Source organism: Oryctolagus cuniculus, chromosome 7 (assembly GCF_964237555.1).
Source record: "Oryctolagus cuniculus chromosome 7, mOryCun1.1, whole genome shotgun sequence".
Lineage (NCBI taxonomy): Eukaryota > Metazoa > Chordata > Mammalia > Lagomorpha > Leporidae > Oryctolagus > Oryctolagus cuniculus.
The window spans coordinates 144775767-144794864 of NC_091438.1; the positions used below are offsets into that span (position 1 = coordinate 144775767).

The 19098-nt window shown below is 46.2% G+C and overlaps 1 protein-coding gene across 2 annotated transcripts in view; it reads right to left on the reverse strand.

Annotated features, from left to right (window-relative positions):
- ARID1A (AT-rich interaction domain 1A) overlaps positions 1-19098 on the reverse strand; it is a 90848-nt gene that overhangs the window by 56869 nt on the left and 14881 nt on the right. The window lies entirely within an intron of this gene.

Genomic DNA, 19098 nt, shown 5'->3' on the forward strand with positions numbered 1-19098 from the left:
AGCTACTATCAATAATGATAAGGAAAAGTGTTGTGGTATACCAAGTAAAGCCGCTGCCTGTGGTGCCCGCATCCCATATGGGCACTGGTTGTTCCACTCCCAATCCAGCTCCCTGCTAATCTGTGCCTGGGGAAGCAGCAAAAGATGGTCCAAGTGCTTGGCCCCTGCACCCACATGGGAGACCCGGAAGAAGCTCCTGGCTCCTGGCTTCTGAAAGGTCCAGCTCCCGCTGTTGTGGCCATCTGGGGAGTGAACCAGCAGTTGAAAGATCTCTTTCTGCAACTCTTTCAAATCAATCAATCAATCTTTAAAAAAAACCTGATAAATAGGAGCTGCTATTGTTGGGCAGAAGGTAAAACAGCTGTTCGCAACACTGGCATTCCATACTGGAGTGCCAGTTTGAGTCCTGGTTGCTCTACTTCACATCCAGCTAGCTCCTACTAAAGTGCCTAGGAAAACAGCAAATGATGACCCAAGTACTTGGGACCCTGTCACCCAAGTGGGAGACCCAGATGATGGAGTTCCCAACTCCTGGTCTCAGCAGGGCCCAATCTGGCCAGAGCCGGGCCAATGTGAAGCCAGGAGCTTCTGGATCACCCATGTGGGTGCAGGGGACCAAGTACCTGGGCCATCTTCTGCTGCTTTCCCAGGCACCCTAGCAGGGAGATGGACTGGAAGCCAACAGCTTGGTCTCAAACAGGTGCCCAAATGGGATGCCAGCATTGCAGGCAGCAGCTTTTCCAGCTATACCAGAATACCACCCCTGAAAGAAATTTTTTTTTTTTAAGATTTATTTATTTATTTGAAAGGCAGAGTTACAGAGAGCCAGAGAGAGAGAGAGAGAGAGAGAGAGAGATCATCCATCCACTGGTTTACTCCCCAAATGGCCGCAATGGCTGGAGCTGGGCCAATCCTAAGCCAGGATCCGGGAGCTTCTTCTGGGCCTTCCCACGTGGGTGCGGGAGTCCAAAGACTTGAGCCACCTTCCACTGCTTTCCCAGGTGTATTGGCAGCATGGGCTTCACTCGGTAACTGTTGTTTTCCTCTCAGCTCTGGGCTTTTTCTGAGACAGGACTGTCAATTTTTTTTTTTTTTTTTGTAAATTAAAAAAATGTTTTTATTTATTTGAAAGTCAGAGTTACAGAGAGAAACACACACACACACACACAGATCAATCTTCCATCCGCTGGCTCACTCCCCAGATGGCTGTAACAGCTAGGGCTGGGCCAGGCCAAAGCCAGGAGCCAGGAGCTTCATCGGGTCTCCCACATGTGTGTAGGAGCCAAAGCACTTGAGCCATCTTCCACTGCTTTCCCAGGTGTATTAGCAGGAAGCTGGATTGAGGTGGAGCAGCTAGGACTTGGACTGGTGCCCATATGGGATACCAGTGTTGCATATGAGGGCTGGTGCTGGCCCTAGGACTTACAAATTCTATGTTCACAATACATTGCCTGACACACTATAGAAGCACCAGCCCCAATCTCATGTATATCTAAATGTACTAGTGTAAATCCAGTCAACATTACTGTTACCAAAATTGCAGTCTCTGTCCTCAGTGTCAAAAAATAATGAGGACAAGGTCTGAAGCTGAAGGAAACAGAAGGTTTAATCTGTCCACCTTATAATGTTTAACAGTTGTAGCTAACTATTCTAATTAATAGATTGCACCTCTAAAGATTTAAGTTCCAAGAGCTGTGGCATTGTAGGTTAAGCCTCCGAACATGGTGCAGGCATCCCACATGGGCACCAATTTGAGTCCTGACTGTTCTACTCCCTATCCGGCTCCCTGCCAGTGGCCTGGGAAAGCGGTGGAAGGTGGCCCAAGTGCTTAAGCCTCTGCACCCATGTGGAAGACCTGAAGAAACTCCTGGCTTTGGATTGGCCCCGCTCCAGCCACTGCGGCCATTTAGGGAGTGAACCAGTGGATGGAAGACCTCTCTCTCTCTCTCTCTCTCTCTGTAACTCTACCTGTCAAATAAATCTTTAAAAAAAAAAAAAAAGACGACGACAACAACGTGGGGAGGGGGAGTGGAGAGGGCGGTGAGGAGATTTAAGTTCCCACAGTTACCGAAGTGTAGAGCAAGGACTCAGTTAACTGTTCAATGTGCACAGCTGCTCTACTGCAAAAAGTAGAACACAAAGGAAACAATGGGGGCCAGCGCTGTGGCATAACAGGTAAAGACAACGCCTGCAGCCCAAGCATCCCATATGGGTGCTGATTAGAGTCCTGGCTGCCCTACTTCAGTCTGGCCCAGCCCTGGTCATTGTGGCCATTTGGAGAGTGAACCAGTGGATGGAAGACCTCTCTCTTTCTCTCTGCCTTGCATCTCTGTAACTCTTTCAAATAAATCAATCAATCTTTTAAAAAAAATTACAATGGAGACTGAGATCTAACCATCCAGCCATAAAGGCCAGGGGCATACCCTAAATCCAACTCTAAGACAGGTTATGACTTTGAGGGAAAACAGGAGGATAACAAAGAACAAGCCCACGTTGAGAATATTCTCCTGTGCCATCCTATCCCAGGGAGAAGTTCAAAACTGCATAGCATTTCCCAACACACTGCTTAAAAACAAAATGCTGACGGCAAGTCACCTTTTCCCTCACATCAGGTGGGCCTGACGTCCAAATATAGTTTCTTACAGGGGGGCTATAAAGGACTCAAGGAATCTCTCATCTCAACTTTAGGAAATCCGTTCAGACCAAAAATAAGTGAGAGTCAAAGAAATCCATTTCCTAAAAATAAAATTAAGACACTTCCTTTTTCTGGTCATCAGATTAAGAAATCTCCCTCCTCACACCAAAGGCTTATAATTCTGCAACTGAAAATGCAGCTTATCTAGAAAACTAAAATATATCCAAACAACCCGATTATTTTGATGTCACGTCAAAGTTATAAACATCTGTTCATATCAGAAGGGGAGGTGGGCAGAAAACTCACACTTTTGACATTTAAACCCATTGTGAGAGACATGTGATCTGCAGTTACAGATGAAATGCCATTGGTCCAATGGCTTGTAACAGGGAAGAGCCCTTAAATTTTCACTAATCAGTTTTATTGGAAAGTAGCAATTTCAGACCAGAAAAATTCCTACTACATGCGAGATAGAAACACCAGTATTAGTAGCCTGCAAGCACCAGGCAAGGGATGGGAAACACCAAACCCTGGTTGTAAAGAGCCAGAGGTTCCACTCTGGGAAAGACAGAGGAAATCCTTTCAATGGGAAACCACAGGAGTAGATTACTGTGATTACACTTCAAAAGCAAAGGCTCTGCCACAGAGACACATAATTGAGAGGAAAATGCTGCCCCTTGATCAGGGAAGCCAGGCCCCCTGCTATATACTCTCCTGCATTCAAAAAAAAAAAAAAAATAAAAAAATAAAAAATAAAAAATAAAAAAAGGAAAAGAGCCATATGAAAACTCCTCATCTCCATCTACCACTTATCTCCTTCCAGATCACTGGCCGTGTTATAAACTGCCTACCAAGTGAAATGCATCAAAAGATGCAGTTTAGGGGCATCAAAGGCAAGGATGCCTAGCAGGCTATCCTTCTGAATATATAAGGACAGACAGCTTGCAGACTAGCCAGCAGCACAGAGCTCCTCTGCTCCAAGCAAACAGAATGACAAGCCGCTCCACAGTCAGCTTCTAGAATCCCTCACACCTTTACTCTGCACCGAGGAAAGCCACAACAACACTCAGAGGTTGCTGAGATATAACAGCCTAGACTTTAAGGACCTGGGCTAAGTGTCCCATAACCAAAACCAACCAGCTTTAAGAAAACTCAGATTAAATAAAACATTGATGCAAAGTCTCCATTTGATGGTGACTAGCTGAGAAGAAAGCAGACAGGGCAAGGACCCAAACCTCCAAGCGGAATGAAAATAGTGTTTCACCAAAACGCACCCATACCACGTGGTAGTGGCACCAAGACAGAGGAACTTTCTAATTTTCTTGAACCAAAAGTACATATGACTTCAGTCCCAAAGAAACAGAAAGAAAGCACGCAAGCAGCAACCCCAAAGAGCCAGGTTCACCACCCAACAGAGCTGAGGACTAGCAAAAATAAGAAACGGGGTAGGCCAGGGACTGCCACAAAGGTGCCCACCAGAAAGGGTTGTCGACCACCACTTGTTCTGTCACCCTGAATACCAACTAGTTGGGTGTCTATAAACCCAGAACCATCACCTTAGATTGTGGACATTTAAATATCATTTCTTAGTCCTTGTGCTTTCAGTTCATTCCTGGCCAGCTTTGTTGTACGACTTTTAATAATAACAATAAAGCCGGCGCCGTGGCTCAATAGGCTAATCCTCCACCTTGCGGCGCCGGCACACCGGGTTCTAGTCCCGGTTGGGGCGCCGGATTCTGTCCCGGTTGCCCCTCTTCCAGGCCAGCTCTCTGCTATGGCCAGGGAGTGCAGTGGAGGATGGCCCAGGTGCTTGGGCCCTGCACCCCATGGGAGACCAGGAAAAGCACCTGGCTCCTGGCTCCTGCCAGGATCAGCGCGGTGCGCCGGCTGCAGCGGCGGCCATTGGAGGGTGAACCAGCGGCAAAGGAAGACCTTTCTCTCTCTGTCTCTCTCTCTCACTGTCCACTCTGCCTGTCAAAAAAAAAAAAAAAAAAAAAAATAAAAAAAAAAAAAATAAAAAAAAAAAAAAAAAAAATAATAACAATAAAAAATGCATCTCTGGCTCTTTAACCGAAAGAAACCCCTAATTGATTCCCACAGTAATTAACCTGCATTTTACCTCAGAGAGCGGTAGTTAAGGAAGTCGGCACTGCTATTTATAACTCATCTCAAATTGAGGGCAGACTGCCTAAAATCTAACACATCCCAGCTGTACTCCTGTTTGAACTGGGGCCAAGGGAATTTTTTAAAGCAATCTTGGCACGGAATGAATGACACCAACAGTATGAGAGCGCGAGTGGTTGTGTTGTGGTGACGTAGCATTGGAGGTGGAATGGGAGAGGGGGGCCAGTGTACTGTGATCCCTCTCATGCATGCCTGCAGCTTGCCGAGTCCCAGTACAGTAAGCTGGGAACCGCCCACTGAGAGCCAAACACAGGAAAAGCCTTTTCCTGTGGAACGCCTTCAAGTGAGAAACACATGGCTAATCTGCATAAACTCGAAGCCACACCGCCCCTGCCAGGAAGGTTAGTGCTCGTAATCTCTGGCCACGAAGCCGGCTGCCTGGGAGGACTTGGACTGGCGCCTGATAACCCAGAAAGAGCCGAGAGAACAGATGGGTAAGGACCCCGGCAGAAAACAGCCCCAGGTCACATGACTCACCACATGGCCCCGCCAGCACAAACTATTGTCTGGCTGCAGCTCCCATACAAAGGCACTCGGCCTCTGCTTCCTGTGATTCCAGGGACAGCGGCAGCTGTTGATCCAGTTTCTGTATGGGACCCTCCCCTATTAAGGGACACTCCACGCAGGGACAAGTATAAAAGTTAAGGCCTGTCCCAACTCAGGAGCTTTGAACTTCCTGCCAGTTCCACGTGGCTCACTTAGCTCTCACAACTCAGACCTTGGGACACAGCAGACTTCCACAGAGAGCCACCCTGTGTACCCTGGCACACATGAGTTCCCAGCAAAAATCACCTCCATCGTCCTCCCTGTTCCCAGCCACAGCCATCTACAGCCTCCTCCTTACTCTGACCTTTTTTGCTCCTCAGTACTTCATGGCTTTGAAGAGCGGTCCAAGTTCCTTATACCCATTCAAAGGACACTGCCTAGAAACCTCTTCATTTTAGTTCTTCCCCCAGGCCCTACCTCCTAAAATAAGGACATTGCCTTTGCTTGGTTTTCCTTTTCAATAGTGGGGAAACATGACAGTTTACTTGATCTAAGACAGAGATTCTCAACTTTCTGTTTAGCTTCACCAAAGACATCATTACAAATTTTCTGAAGCTGAATCAATGAAAGACAAACAAAACAAAAATCTCATCAGCTATACCAACATCTGACCCCAGCCATCAAGCCCACTCAATCTAGGAATCTAAGCATTGATAACCTGGGAACCACATCCCAATTTTCGACTTCACAAGAGATGAAATACAATTCATTCTAGTTCTTGTTCAGCCCAGTTACAAACCAAGCTATTCATCTGCCAGAGACGCATTAGTAACAAACTAGCTTGAAACTACCACTCCCCAGTTTTGTTTGAAAAAATTCTTTAAAACGCCTATAAGTTTCCAAGTTGAATATAATTAATCCAAAGTCAATGAAAAATCCTATTTTCCTCATTCTGTTTATAGAAATCACTCTAGAAGATGTAGAAGAAATGGACAAACTAAGAGCCCATTTCAAAGATACCACTGAATCCCAAGCTGATGAAACCCCCAAAAGGGGCTGCAACCAGACATCAGACTCAGGACCTTCTGTCCTACACTCTCCATCCCAAAAGTGATAAAGTCTCACTCTCTCCCTAGATCAGGGCAAGTTAAGCTACTGTGCTTTCAGAATGGATCACTGAAAACTCACTAAAGTTAGAAAAAAAGAGACCAAAAGGGGAAGAGAGTCATTTAAACTCAAACAGATTATGAGAGCCAACTGTAATAACCACCTCACAGCTGTCCACCTAAAAGAGGCATGCCAGAGAAACCACAACCAGGTGGCCGCTATTTCTTTATTTCTTGCTTAGCTCCAGAAAGAGTCCTTCAAATATAGCAGCTAGAGAACAAAACTAATGAATTCCTCCTATCGGCCCCTCCCCAAGAGGGTAAATTCCTTCTCTGCATCCAGCACGTTCATTAGCCACCTTTCATGGAGGAAGTGCTCTTCCTGAAATGATGGTCACTTTTTTGTAAGACCAAACTTTAACCAATTTCTCCCTATTTCCAATGAATTATAAAAGCCTCTAAGAAAATAAAGCAACTTTGTTGGGAAACAGTTTCTCTTCAAGTACTGCTTAAGACCCAGGGTTGTGGAAACAACAGTAAGGCCCCATGAAGACCAGCAAACAGGAACCAAAATGCCATTTCAAAAAATTACACATTGCCTTCTTTATAACTTTGAAAAGTAAGGCAATTGGGCCAGAGCTGTGGTACAGCAGATTAAGCCACCACCTATAACACTGGCATCCCATGAGCACCAGTTCAAGTCCCGGCTGTTCTACTTTTCAATCCAGCTCCCTGCTAGCACGCCTTGGGAAAGCAGTGGAAGATGGCCCAAATACTCGGCCCACTGCCACCCATGTGGGAGATCTGGATGAAATTCCTGGCTCCTGGCATCAGCCTGGACCAGCCCTGGCTGTTGTGGCCATTTGGAAATTGAACCAGCAGATGGGAGATCTTTCTCTGTCTCTCCCTCTAACTCTGCCTTTCAAATAAATCTTTAAAAAAAAGGGGGGGCGGGCAGTGCTGTAGCATAGCAGGTAAAGGTGCTGCCTGCAGGGCTGGCATCCCATGTAGGTGCCAGTTTCAGTCCCAGCTGCTCCACTTCCTGATCCAGCTCCCGGGGGAAAGCAGCAGAAGATGGCCCAAGTGCTGGGGCTCCTGCATCCACCTGAAAGGCCTATATAAAGCTCCTGGCTCCTGGCTTTGGCCTGATCCAGCTACAGCCATTTGGGAAGTGAACCAGCAGATGGAAGTTTCTCTCTCTCTCTCTACCTCTCTTTCTCTGTAATTCTGACTTTCAAATAACTAAATAAATTTTTTTAAAAATTAAAAAAAAATTTAAAAAGAGTAAGGCAACAGTTCGACATGGTAGAAAATACTAAATTGAGAGGTAGAACACTAGGCTTTTTTTTTTTTTTTTTTTTTTAAAGATGTATTTATTTGAAAAGCAGAGTTACAGAGAGATCTTCCACCCACTGGTTCATTTCCCCAAATGGCTGCAGTGGCCAGGGCTGAGCCAGGCTGAAGCCAGAAGCTTCATACAGGTCTCACACGTGGGTAGCAGGGCTCAAGCACTTAGGCTATATCTTTTGCTGCTTTCTCAGGTGCATTAGCAGAGAGCAGGATTAAGAAGTGGAGCAGGGGCCGGCACAGTGGCATAGCGGGTAGAGCCACCAACTGTGGTGCTAGCATCCCATGTGGGCACTGGTTCCAGAGTTCTGGCTGCTCCATTTCTGATCCAGCTCTCTGCTGTGGCCTGGGAAAGCAGTAGAGGACGGCCCAGGTCCTTGGGCCCCTACACCCATGTGGGAGACCTGGAAGAAACTCCAGGCTCCCGACTTCGGAATCAGCGCAGCTCCAGCCATTGCGGCCATCTGGGGAGTGAGCCAGTGGATGGAAGACCTCTCTATCTCTTTCTCTGCCTCTCTAATAAATAAATATTAAAAAAAAAAATAGAAGTGGACAGAAGGATTCAAATGGGTGTCCATATGGGATGCCGGCATCACAGGTGGCAACCTAGCCTGCTACACACCACCACCAGCCCCAACACTAGGATGTTGAAAACTAGGGTTTTTCTAATCCCAGGTCCCAGACCAACTCCTGGGAGGAATGGGCAAGGCAATTAACCAAACTGTATCTCCATCTCCTTTACTACACAATCCTACCCTGCCCTCCAGATACTGAACCAACGGCTCTAGGATGGACTCAGGAACCTTTATTTATTTTAAAGATTTATTTATTTGCTTGAAAGAGATACACAGAGAGAGAAGGAAAGGCAGAGAGACAGAGAGGTCTTCCATCTGCTGGTTCACTCCCCAGCTGGCCGCAACGGCTGGAGCTGTGCCGATCTGAAGCCAGGAGCTTCCTCTGGGTCTCCCATGTGGGTGCAGGGGCCCAAGGACTTGGGCCATCTTCTACTGCTTTCCCAGGCCATAGCAGAGAGCTGATCAGAAGTGGAGCAGCCAGGACTAGAACTGGCGCCTACATGGGATGCTGGCACTGCAGGCGGCGGCTTTATCCACCGCGCCATAGCCCCTAGGAACCTGTATTTTTAATCTCAGGAGATTCTCTTTAGGCTACATGGCCTCCCTCCAAAGCTTCTCCTGTGTTCAGCACACAGTGACTCAAAAACTCTAATGCACAGTTTTCTTAGCCAAACAAAGGTCTGAAGAAGGCAATGCCTGGCCAATACACAAACATCAGGAATGTACTTCGGATTTCCAGATTACCAAATGAACAGTATTCTCAAAGACAAGCTTTCCTATACATTGTATCACTCACATGCTACCTTCAACTTTATTTCTCTTACTTCCTGTCTGTATCCTAGACTAGAATGCAAGTTCCAGGAAGGTTTGTGTGCAAAACAAACTCCTAAAGTAGGAAAAGGGGCTTGTAGAAAAAAAATAAAACTGTACAGGCCCTCCAATTCCTATCTACACTTAGGCTGAGAGGAAGTGCTTCGGGTCTACACGTTCAGGCCTAGGCAGCAGTTTAAGGGCTCTGCAACTGGAGTCCCTTCAATGTCACTGTCCCTCAGTGTTCTCACCAACAGAAGGTATGTCCCAAGACACTCAGCAGCTGCCTGAAACCACAACGCCAGCATCGCAGTATCGAACCCTAGATATAAAACTAGGTTTTTTTCCTATACATTCATACCTACAATAAAGTTTGATTTATAAATTAGGCACAGTAAGAGACTAATAACTAACATAAAATAGAACAATTACAACAATATACTGCAATAAAGGTTACGTGGATGAGGTCTCTCTCAAAATACAGAATTTTCCACTTAATATTTCAGACAGCTGACCAGAGTCAACTGAAACTGCAGAAAAGAAACCACAGCAGGCGGGGGAGGCCACGGTAGTACACCCTTAGGGTTGAATGAAATGAGTTAGTAAGTGGCAAAAAGACCCACTGTTCCTAAAAGCAGCAGGTCTGTTCCAGCCTCAGTCTTCATACTCATCCATCCCTCTACCTGGAGTACTCCTTCTTCTGGATTAGGAAAGCTCAATTTTTGATGTCAAATATCATTTCAATGTGGCCTGATGAAATCATCTAAAATTCTAATCCAGTATACTTATCACTAACATACCATATGGCTTACTTATTTATCTCATTTAATGTCTGTATCCTAGACTAGAATGAGCCCCAAAACGTATGGAGATGTTTGTGTGTTTAATTCATTGCGTGACTTCTAGCACCCAGAATGCCACTGTCATCTTACACAAGTCTCAAATTTTCGACAGTAAAGCTTAGAAACAGAAAATTAAGGTTTCACCCCATATACTCAAGACCAGGAGCCCGAAGTGGTCAATTACAGGTTAACTGGCAATCAAATAAAGTTATATTTGTTAAAAAAGAAAAAGAGGGAGCCGGTGCTGTGGCATAGCAGATAAAACTGCTGCCTGCAGTGCCGGTATCCCATACGGACACCGGTTCAAGTTCCGGCTGCTCCTCTTCTGATCCAGCTTTCTGCTGTGGTCTGGGAAAGCAGCAGAAGATGGTCCAAGTGGTTGGGCCCCTGCACCCATGCAGGAGAATTGGAAAAAGCTCCTGGCTCCAGATCGGCATAGCTCCAGGCATTGCAGCCAATTGTGGAGTGAACCAGCAGATGGAAGACCTCTCTCTCCTTCTCTAACTCTAACTTTCAAATAAATAAATAAATATTTTAAAGAAAGAAAAAGAGGCAGCATTGTGGTACAGCAGGTTAAGCTGCCCTTTGGGTCTTCCGCATCCCACGTCAGAGCGCCTGGTTTTGAGTCGCAGCTGCTCTGCTTCCAATCCAGCTTCCTGCTAACATGCCTGGGAAGGCAGCTGATGATGGCTCAAGTACCTGGGTTCCTGCTGCCCACATGGGAGATCCAGTTGGAGTTCCTGGCTCCTGATTTTGTCCTGGCCAAGTCCCAGCTTATATGGGGATGTGGCAAATGAACAGGTAGATGGAAGGTCTCTCTTGGTCATTCTGCCTTTCAAATAAATAAATCTTTAAAAAAAAGTCTGACACCACTTTGAGTAGGTCACTTCATCCCTTGGCACCAGAACATCTATATAAACAGGAGTTAAACATATGTTTAACAAAGATTTGATACTAGATACATTATGTGAAAAGCTTGTTATAGCCTGTCCGTAAAGTACATGGCTTCCCTCTCTTCACTCTCAATAGGAGAAAAAACAGAATGGGGTTGAAATACCTACTTTAAACACATGAACACTTAAGTCAGACAAAAGTGTTGGCCAGTCCAAGTCTCAAGCACCACCTACTTTCAGTCTGTTCTCCCTGAGGAATTTGCTCACTAGCTCCATCCAAGAATCTGAACAGTAACGCCAAGAGTTTTCCACCAGGGCAATACCAACCACTGACAAGTGTTTGGAAATAGATGTAGGAAAGCGCCCTTTTTGGTTGTCACAGTGATTCTACAGTGTGTTACCAGCACTTATTATCTGGGGAGCAGGATGCAAACGTCCCCGCAAGGCAGCACCACACAAAAAGCCCTGCTGAGACACAATGCCACTCCCAAGTATCACACTTCAGACGGGCAATTTCCTGCAAAACGTGATCCTGGGCAGCAAAGGGAAAGCATTCAGAGCTGACCAGCCCCATCCCGAAGCCTATCTGTGAAGTACAAAGCCAAGGTGAGAATAAACAAAACCTATTTTAAAAAACAGTTGGTGGGGCCAGTGCTGTGGTGCAGCAGGTAAAGCCACCGCCTGCAGTGCCAGCGTCAGTTCAAGTCCTGGCTGCTCCACTTCTGATTCAGCTCTCTGCTAATGGCCCGGGAAAGCAGTGGAAGATGGCCCAGATGCTTGGGTCCCTGCACCCGCATGGGAGACCCAGAAGAAGCTCCCGGCTCCTGGCTTCGGATAGGCCCAGCTCTGGCGGTTGCGGCCATTTGGGGGAGTGAACCAGTAGCTGGAAGACTTCCCTCCCCCCATAACTCTGCCTTTCAAATACATAAATAAATCTTTTAAAAAAAAGTTGGAAGACAATTTGCTGAAGGTATTTTCCTCTGTGCATTTATTACAACTGTACTTATATAGTTACTTGTGATTATTTACTTACGTATTTCTTCTTCACTACAAAGTATTTCACTGGAGGAAGGACTTATGAATTTTCCTTTCTGAACGTTTACTTATCTATTTGAATAGCAGAGTTAGAGAGACAGGGAGATCTTCCAGCCACTGGTTCACTCCCCAAATGGCCACAACGGCTGGAGCTGGGCTGATCTGAAGCCAGGAGCTTCTTTCAGGTCTCCCATGTGGGTGCAGGGGTCTAAGTACTTGGCCATCTTCCGTTGATTTCCCAGGTGCATTAGCAGGGAGCTGGATTGGAAATGAAGCAGCCTGGACTCAAACCACTGTCCATATGGGATGCCGGCGCTATAGAAGCTAAATAAATACCTATTGTATTACCATAAGCAACTAGCACATGGCAGCACTCACAGGTTATTCAAAAAAAATTTCACTTGAGGGGTGGGCATTTGGTTAAGATACCCCTTATGATGACCACATTTCATAGTGGGTTTCAGTATCAGCTCACTGCAGAACCTAGCTTCCTCAAATGAGCACCTAGGAGGCAGCAGGTAATTGCTCAAGTACTCTGTCCATGCCACCCACAGGGGAGACCCAGACTGAGCCTCTAGTTCTGGGTTTTGGCTTGACCCAGCCCCAGCTGTTGCAGGCATTTGGGGAATGAACCAGCCCGTCTAAGTTGTCTGTCTCTCCCTTTCTCAATGACTTTCAAATAAATTTTTAAAATTATAAATAAACAAGATTTTGTCATGTAAGACTTCTTACATTGGCAAGTTCCCAAATATATATTTTACGCTTTAAATTAGACAACTTTCAGCAACAAGATTGGGCAATTAAGTGAGCTCTTAGTAAGTTCTTATCCTGAAAATTCTTAGGAAACAGGAATATGAACAAAGTCTGGGAAATCTTGATGATAAAGACAGATTGGCATACTGCATCCCAGTACATGCTTAAAAATTAACAACCAGGCCGGCGCCGCGGCTCACTAGGCTAATCCTCCGCCTAGCAGTGCCGGCACACCGGGTTCTAGTCCCGGTTGGGGAGCCGGATTCTGTCCTGGTTGCCCCTCTTCCAGGCCAGCTCTCTGCTGTGGCCAGGGAGTACAGTGGAGGATGACCCAAGTGCTTGGGCCCTGCACCCCATGGGAGACCAGGAGAAGCACCTGGCTCCTGCCATCGGATCAGCGCAGTGCACCGGCCGCGGCGGCCATTGGAGGGTGAACCAACGGCAAAGGAAGACCTTTCTCTCTGTCCACTCTGCCTGTCAAAAAATTAAAAATAAATAAATAAATAACAACCAGTGTGACACTGTGACGTATAGGTTCAAGTCCCAGCTGCTCCACTTCTGATCCAACTGTCTGCTAACATACCTGGGAAAGCAGTGGAAGATGACCCAAGAACTTGGGTCCCTACACCCACATGGGAGACCTGGACCCTGGCTCCTGGCTTTGGCTCAGCTCTGGCCATTGTGGCTATTTGGGGAGTGAACCAATGGATGAAAATTCCTCCCCCCCCATTTCTGCACAATGGGCTAAGCCTCCGCTTGTGGCACCAGCATCCCACATGGGCACCATTTCGTGTCCTGGCTGCTCTTCTTCTGACACAGGAAAAAGATACATCCTGCTATAAAACACCTTCTAGGACTACTATTAGGAAAAAAACTTTGGTGTGGATGGACTCTAAGTCCCACTGAGAGGGGCAATTCTTTTGACATTCTCTAGCCCACTTATTGTCATTTTTCAGTAAATGATATGGTACACTAAAGGGACAGACAAAGGCAAGGATCATATGACCTCAAACACAAAGCTACACTCAGGTACTTACATGCCAGCTTTTCAGTAAATACAACACTGCTCTGAATCACACCTAGTTCCTCTGATCTAGGATCCAAAATAGTCTTCTCTCTTCCACATTAAACTGATATGCAGACAGATGCTCAAAAAAAGCAGGGGTGGGAGGGAACAGAGTTATGGTGTAGTGAGTCAATAAGGCATCACTTGCGGCACCAGCATCCCATATGTGTGCTGCTCTACTTCCAATCCAACTCCCTGCTAATGCATCTGGGAAAGCAGAGGAAGATGGGCCAAGTACTTGGGCCCTGCACCCACACGGAAAACCCAGATGAAGCTCCTGGTTTCAGCTCAGCCCACTCCTGGCTGTTATGGCCATTTGGGGAGGGAACAAGCAGAAGACTGGAAGATTGATCGACTGATCTCTCTCCCTCCTTCCCTCCCTCCTTCTCTGTAATTCAAATAAATAAATCTTTAAAAAAATAAAAAGGCTGGTATTGTGGCACACTGGGTTAAGCTATAGCCTACAAAGCTGGCAGCCCATATGAGAGAATCAGTTCTAGTCCTGACTGCTCCGCTTCTGATCCAGCTCCCTGTTTACAAACCTGAGAAAGCAGCAAAAGGCGGCCAAGTGCTTTAACCCCTCCACCCACATGGGAGATTCAGAGTTCCTGGTTCCTGGCTTCAGCCTGGCCCAACCCCAACCCCAATGACCATTTGAAAGAGTGAACCAACAGACAGAAGATCTCTTTCTGTTTCTCCACCTTTAGATTGATAAATAAATCTTAAAAAACAACTCTAAACTTGGGATGGTCTTGCACAGATTATACAAAAAGATTATGTCTTGGGGCCGGCGCTGTGGCGCAGCACGTTAAAGCCCTGGCCTGTAGTGCCAGCATCCCATGTGGGCGCCAGTTCTAATCCCGGCTGCTCCACTTCCAGTCCAGCTCTCTGCTATGGCCTGGGATAGCAGAAGATGGCCCAAGTCCTTGGGCCCCTGCACCTGTGTGGGCAACACAGAAGAAGCTCCAGGCTCCTGGCTTCAGATAGGCGCAGCTCCAGCCGTTGCGGCCAATTGGGGAGTGAACCAGCGGATGAAAGACCCCCCCCCCCCGCCTCTCCTCTCTCTTTATGTAACTCTGACTCTGAAGTTAAAAAATAAATAAATCTTTAAAAAAACAAGATTGTATGTCTCTAAGTAGATATTCTCTATACCCTGCCAAAGTTTTTCCTTCTATAAAAAAGGTCTCTGACATATCACTGAGCTGTAGGAACTTAATTCACATGCTGTCAGGGATTCCTTTGTCACCATGCTTCAATCCAATCAGGCATTGCATTGTATTCTGATAAAGATACCAAGAAGTAGTAGCAATTGTACTGTTTATTTCCTTAAATCCCATGACTGTCTGAGACCACTTCCCCGAAATACCAATCTTCCACTAGTACTGCCCAAGTACACTCAGAACTATTAGCAGGCACAATTACAGAAGTAAAGGAATGGCCTACGGTATGGCCAACCTTACAGATTATAGAGGGTGGCCACTGCGGCAGAGCAGCTTAACTAGCTGCAACTTGGGATGCCTACATCCCACACTGGAGTGCCTAGGTTCGAGTCCTGCCTCTGCTTCCTATCCAGCTTCCTGCTAGTGGGCACCCTGAGAAGCAGCAAAAAATGGTTCCTGTGCTTGGGTTCCTGCTACCCATGTAGGAAGGAAGCTCCTGGTTTTGGCCTGGCCCAGCCCAGCTGTTACAAGCATTTGAAGAGTACATCAGCAGGGTGGAAGATGTGTTGCTCTGCTTTTCAAAGAAATAAATAAAAATAAATAAACTAAAAAAGAGAGATTATAGTTGCCTCCAGATCCTCGGGTTTTAAGGTCGGAAATCCCCTGAATGGGAAATCAGAGTCCTAGAAATTCTCCAGCTCTTTTCAAAGCTCCCAAAGTGTACTGGTACCAACATCCTCTACACCAGCATTCAGACAAATGTGTAAAGGAGACCCTGGCTTCATGATTAACAATAGAAATACAAAGAACTAGACCAAAGTTACCAGCTGTCTTTTCCAAAGCTTACTGTCCCTTCTTTATTTGCTATCTCTGACCAGAATAATCAAATTGATACTTGGCACCAACATGTAGACCTCCTCTCCCTTCCCACCTCCTCCCCTGTCCACTTTGGTTCTGACACACTTTTCCAAGATTATCTTATTCAAGGCACACAGAATTTCCTTTTGGTAAATGTTTCTGGGTGGGTGAGGCCAGCTTTCTCAATTTCATTTTATTTTAACCCAAAATACCATAATGAGACCACATATTGGTCACTTGAGGTTTTATGTTGGGGTTTTTAAAGAAGCCAATTCAAAGTTGCATTGGGAAAGCAAAGGATTCAAATCACAAATTGGAAAGAAAAATAAGAATGTTACAAATCTGTTCTGGGCCAACAGAACCCCAAAAACAAGATTATGGAGAGCTAAGAATCTGCTTCCAAACCAAAGGCAATAAAGTGGGCAATGAGAAGAGGTAGAGACCGTTTCGGCACTTCTGTTCATCAATTAATTAGATAAAGGTGCTTCCTGCTTCTAGTTGGCAAGGACTTTCCAACAGAAGCAAGCAGGTACTAGGAATCTTCATTAAAATTACGTTAATCTGAAACTGCTATAAATTACATCTCCCGGGGCTGGCGTTGGGGCATAACGGATTAAGCTGCCACCTGCAATACTGGCATCCCATGTGGGGCGCCAGCTCTGCTTCCTGCTGATGTGCCTGGGAAAGAAGAGGAAGATGGCCCAACTCCTTGGGCCCCTGCACCTATGTGGGAGACTCAAAGTCCCTGGCTTCTGGCTTCAGCCTGGCCCATTCACAGCCATTGCAGCCATTTGAGGAGTGAACCAGCAGATGGAAGATCTCTCTCTCCTCTCTCTGTAACTCTGCCTTTCAAATCAATAAAATAAAACCTTTTATTTAAAAAAATTACATCTCTCATGTCCTTTCAAAGATATTTTTCCAGCTGTGACATGATGAAGCTACTGGGAGTTTCCATGTTAATACAAAATTGGACACCACTCTGGATACCCAGGAGTGACACCCACATACCATTTTGGAGTGCCTGAGTTGAGTACCAGCTCTGCATCAGATTCCAGCTTCCCACTAACACACACCATGGGAAGCAGATGATGGCTCAAGTAAGCTGGGTCCCTGTCATACGTGTGGGAGACCTGGATGGAGTTCCAGGCTCGTGGCTTGTGGTTTGGCCCAGTCCTGGCTATTGTGGGTATTTGGAGAGTAAATCAGTGGATAGAAGATCTCAGTCTCTCTGCCTTTCAAACAAAAATGTAAACACACACACACACACCAAATTCTACTACAGCATTCATCTGTACTTTCAAGTATCAAGCCACAGACCAGACTTTTAGCATAGTGGCCCCTGGAAACCAATGCCTTCACTGCAGCTGGGTCAGTGACCCTAACGACATTTCTCAGGCAAAGGAAAAAAGCCTGGTGGCAGGAAACTTGTTCTGAATGGTAAGGATACAGAAACCACATCAGATTTTCAGGAAGACCAAGTGAACCTGAACACTGTATCTCCATTTGTTACCTGACCACTCCTGTAGCTTCCCTTTCCGTGCTGAGCACAATCCTTACTCAAGCAAGTCATACAACTGGGGACAGGTCGTGGCTCAAATATCCGCCACTCAGAGAGGCCTCAGCCACTCCAGAGATGGAGTGATTCGTCAGGATTCCACTTGGAGGGTTCACTGAGAAAACTTCACAAAGGACACAAGGGAAAGAATTCACAGCAGAACAGTGGCCCCTGGGGAGTGGAGGGTAAGGGAAGAAAGAGCTCCAGGGAACCGCAGACCTCACTCACAGGTCACTCGGTCGTCACAGGCAGAAGGGACATCATGGCATTTAACCAGTGCTCCCACACTGGCCTTACTGAAGTAGCATTTTCGGGAATCACTTTCTTAGGCAAAGTCTTTACTCAATTAGTCGTACTTGGAGACCACCAGTCACCATCCTAAAATAATCTGTCTGACCTTCACCACACTCCCACGACAACAGCCCCAGATTACTTTCACATCATCTCACTAAAACTCCAAGAAAGACAAATGGAGGGCAGGGAACCCTCAAGTCTACAATACGTGTTTTGTCACTGGAGTTTATCATCATTGAGCAAGAGAGGACCCATCTCAAAAGCACTTTTTTCTCCCCTGTTATGGGCTGAATGTGTACCCCCAAAATCCACATATTGAAGCCCTAACCCCCAAAGTGATATTAGGAGGTGGGATCTTTGGGAGGTACTTAGGTTTAGATTAGGTTATGAGGGTGGGGGTCCCACGATGGTATTAGAGCCCTATGAAGAGGGCTCTCTCTGGGGAGTCCGCATGTAAGCACTCAGTGAGAAGACTGTGGTCAGGCAGGGGGCCCTCACCCCTCCCCCTCACCAAGAACTCTGCACTCTCCAGAACCATAGGCAATACACCCCTAGTCTTAGTTACAGAAGCCCAAGCAGCCCAATGCAATCCCAATCCCGTGCACTTTTAACCTTTCCTCCACCCAATAACATTTTCATCTTAGGAGACACCCCAGGGGTCTTCAAAAAAGATAACAGGAAATGTACAATATGAAAAAAACTATTTATGGATTTCAAAAAAAAAATTTTGCACCAAGATAAAACTTATATTTTTATTTTATTGGAAAGGAAAAGGGGAAGAGGCAAGTGGAAGGAAAGATCTTCCATCCATTGGTTCATTCCCCAAATGCCCACAACAGCTGGGGTTGGGCCAGGCTGAAGCCACGAGCCAGGAACTCAATCCATCTGCCTAAGTAGGTGGCAGGAGCCCAGCTATTTGAGTCATCACCTCTTGCTTCCCAGAATGCACACCAGGAAGCTGGATTCAGAAGCAGAGCCAGGACTGGATCCCAGACACTCTGATATGGGTGGGATGTGGGCACCCCAAGCAGGGTCTTAACTGTTGTGCCAAACGCCCACCCCTAAACTTATCTTTTAATTCCACTTTCCACAAACTTTTTTTAGAACCCACATGTATCTTACATGTCAGTCTGCAGTGATTTGGAAGAACCCCCCCCCCCCCCAGGGAATTCAGATGTACCCTACAGCCCTATTGAGAATTAAGTACCTAAATCCAGCAGTTCTCAAACTTGAACATTCATCAGGAAGATCTAGAGGGCTTGTTAGAACACAGGGTCAGGGTTTTGGATTCAGCAGGTCTGGGATGAAGATCTGCATTTCTTAACAATGTCCAGGTAATGCAGATGCTGGTGGCTGGGGACCACCCTAGGAACTACTCGACTTACCTGTCTCTCAAACTCAAACAATAAATGCTTAATAAAAAAAAAATAAAAGCACATAGTAACTCAGATACACAAAGAATAATGGGGATAAAGACCAACACTGTCTTTAACCATTCA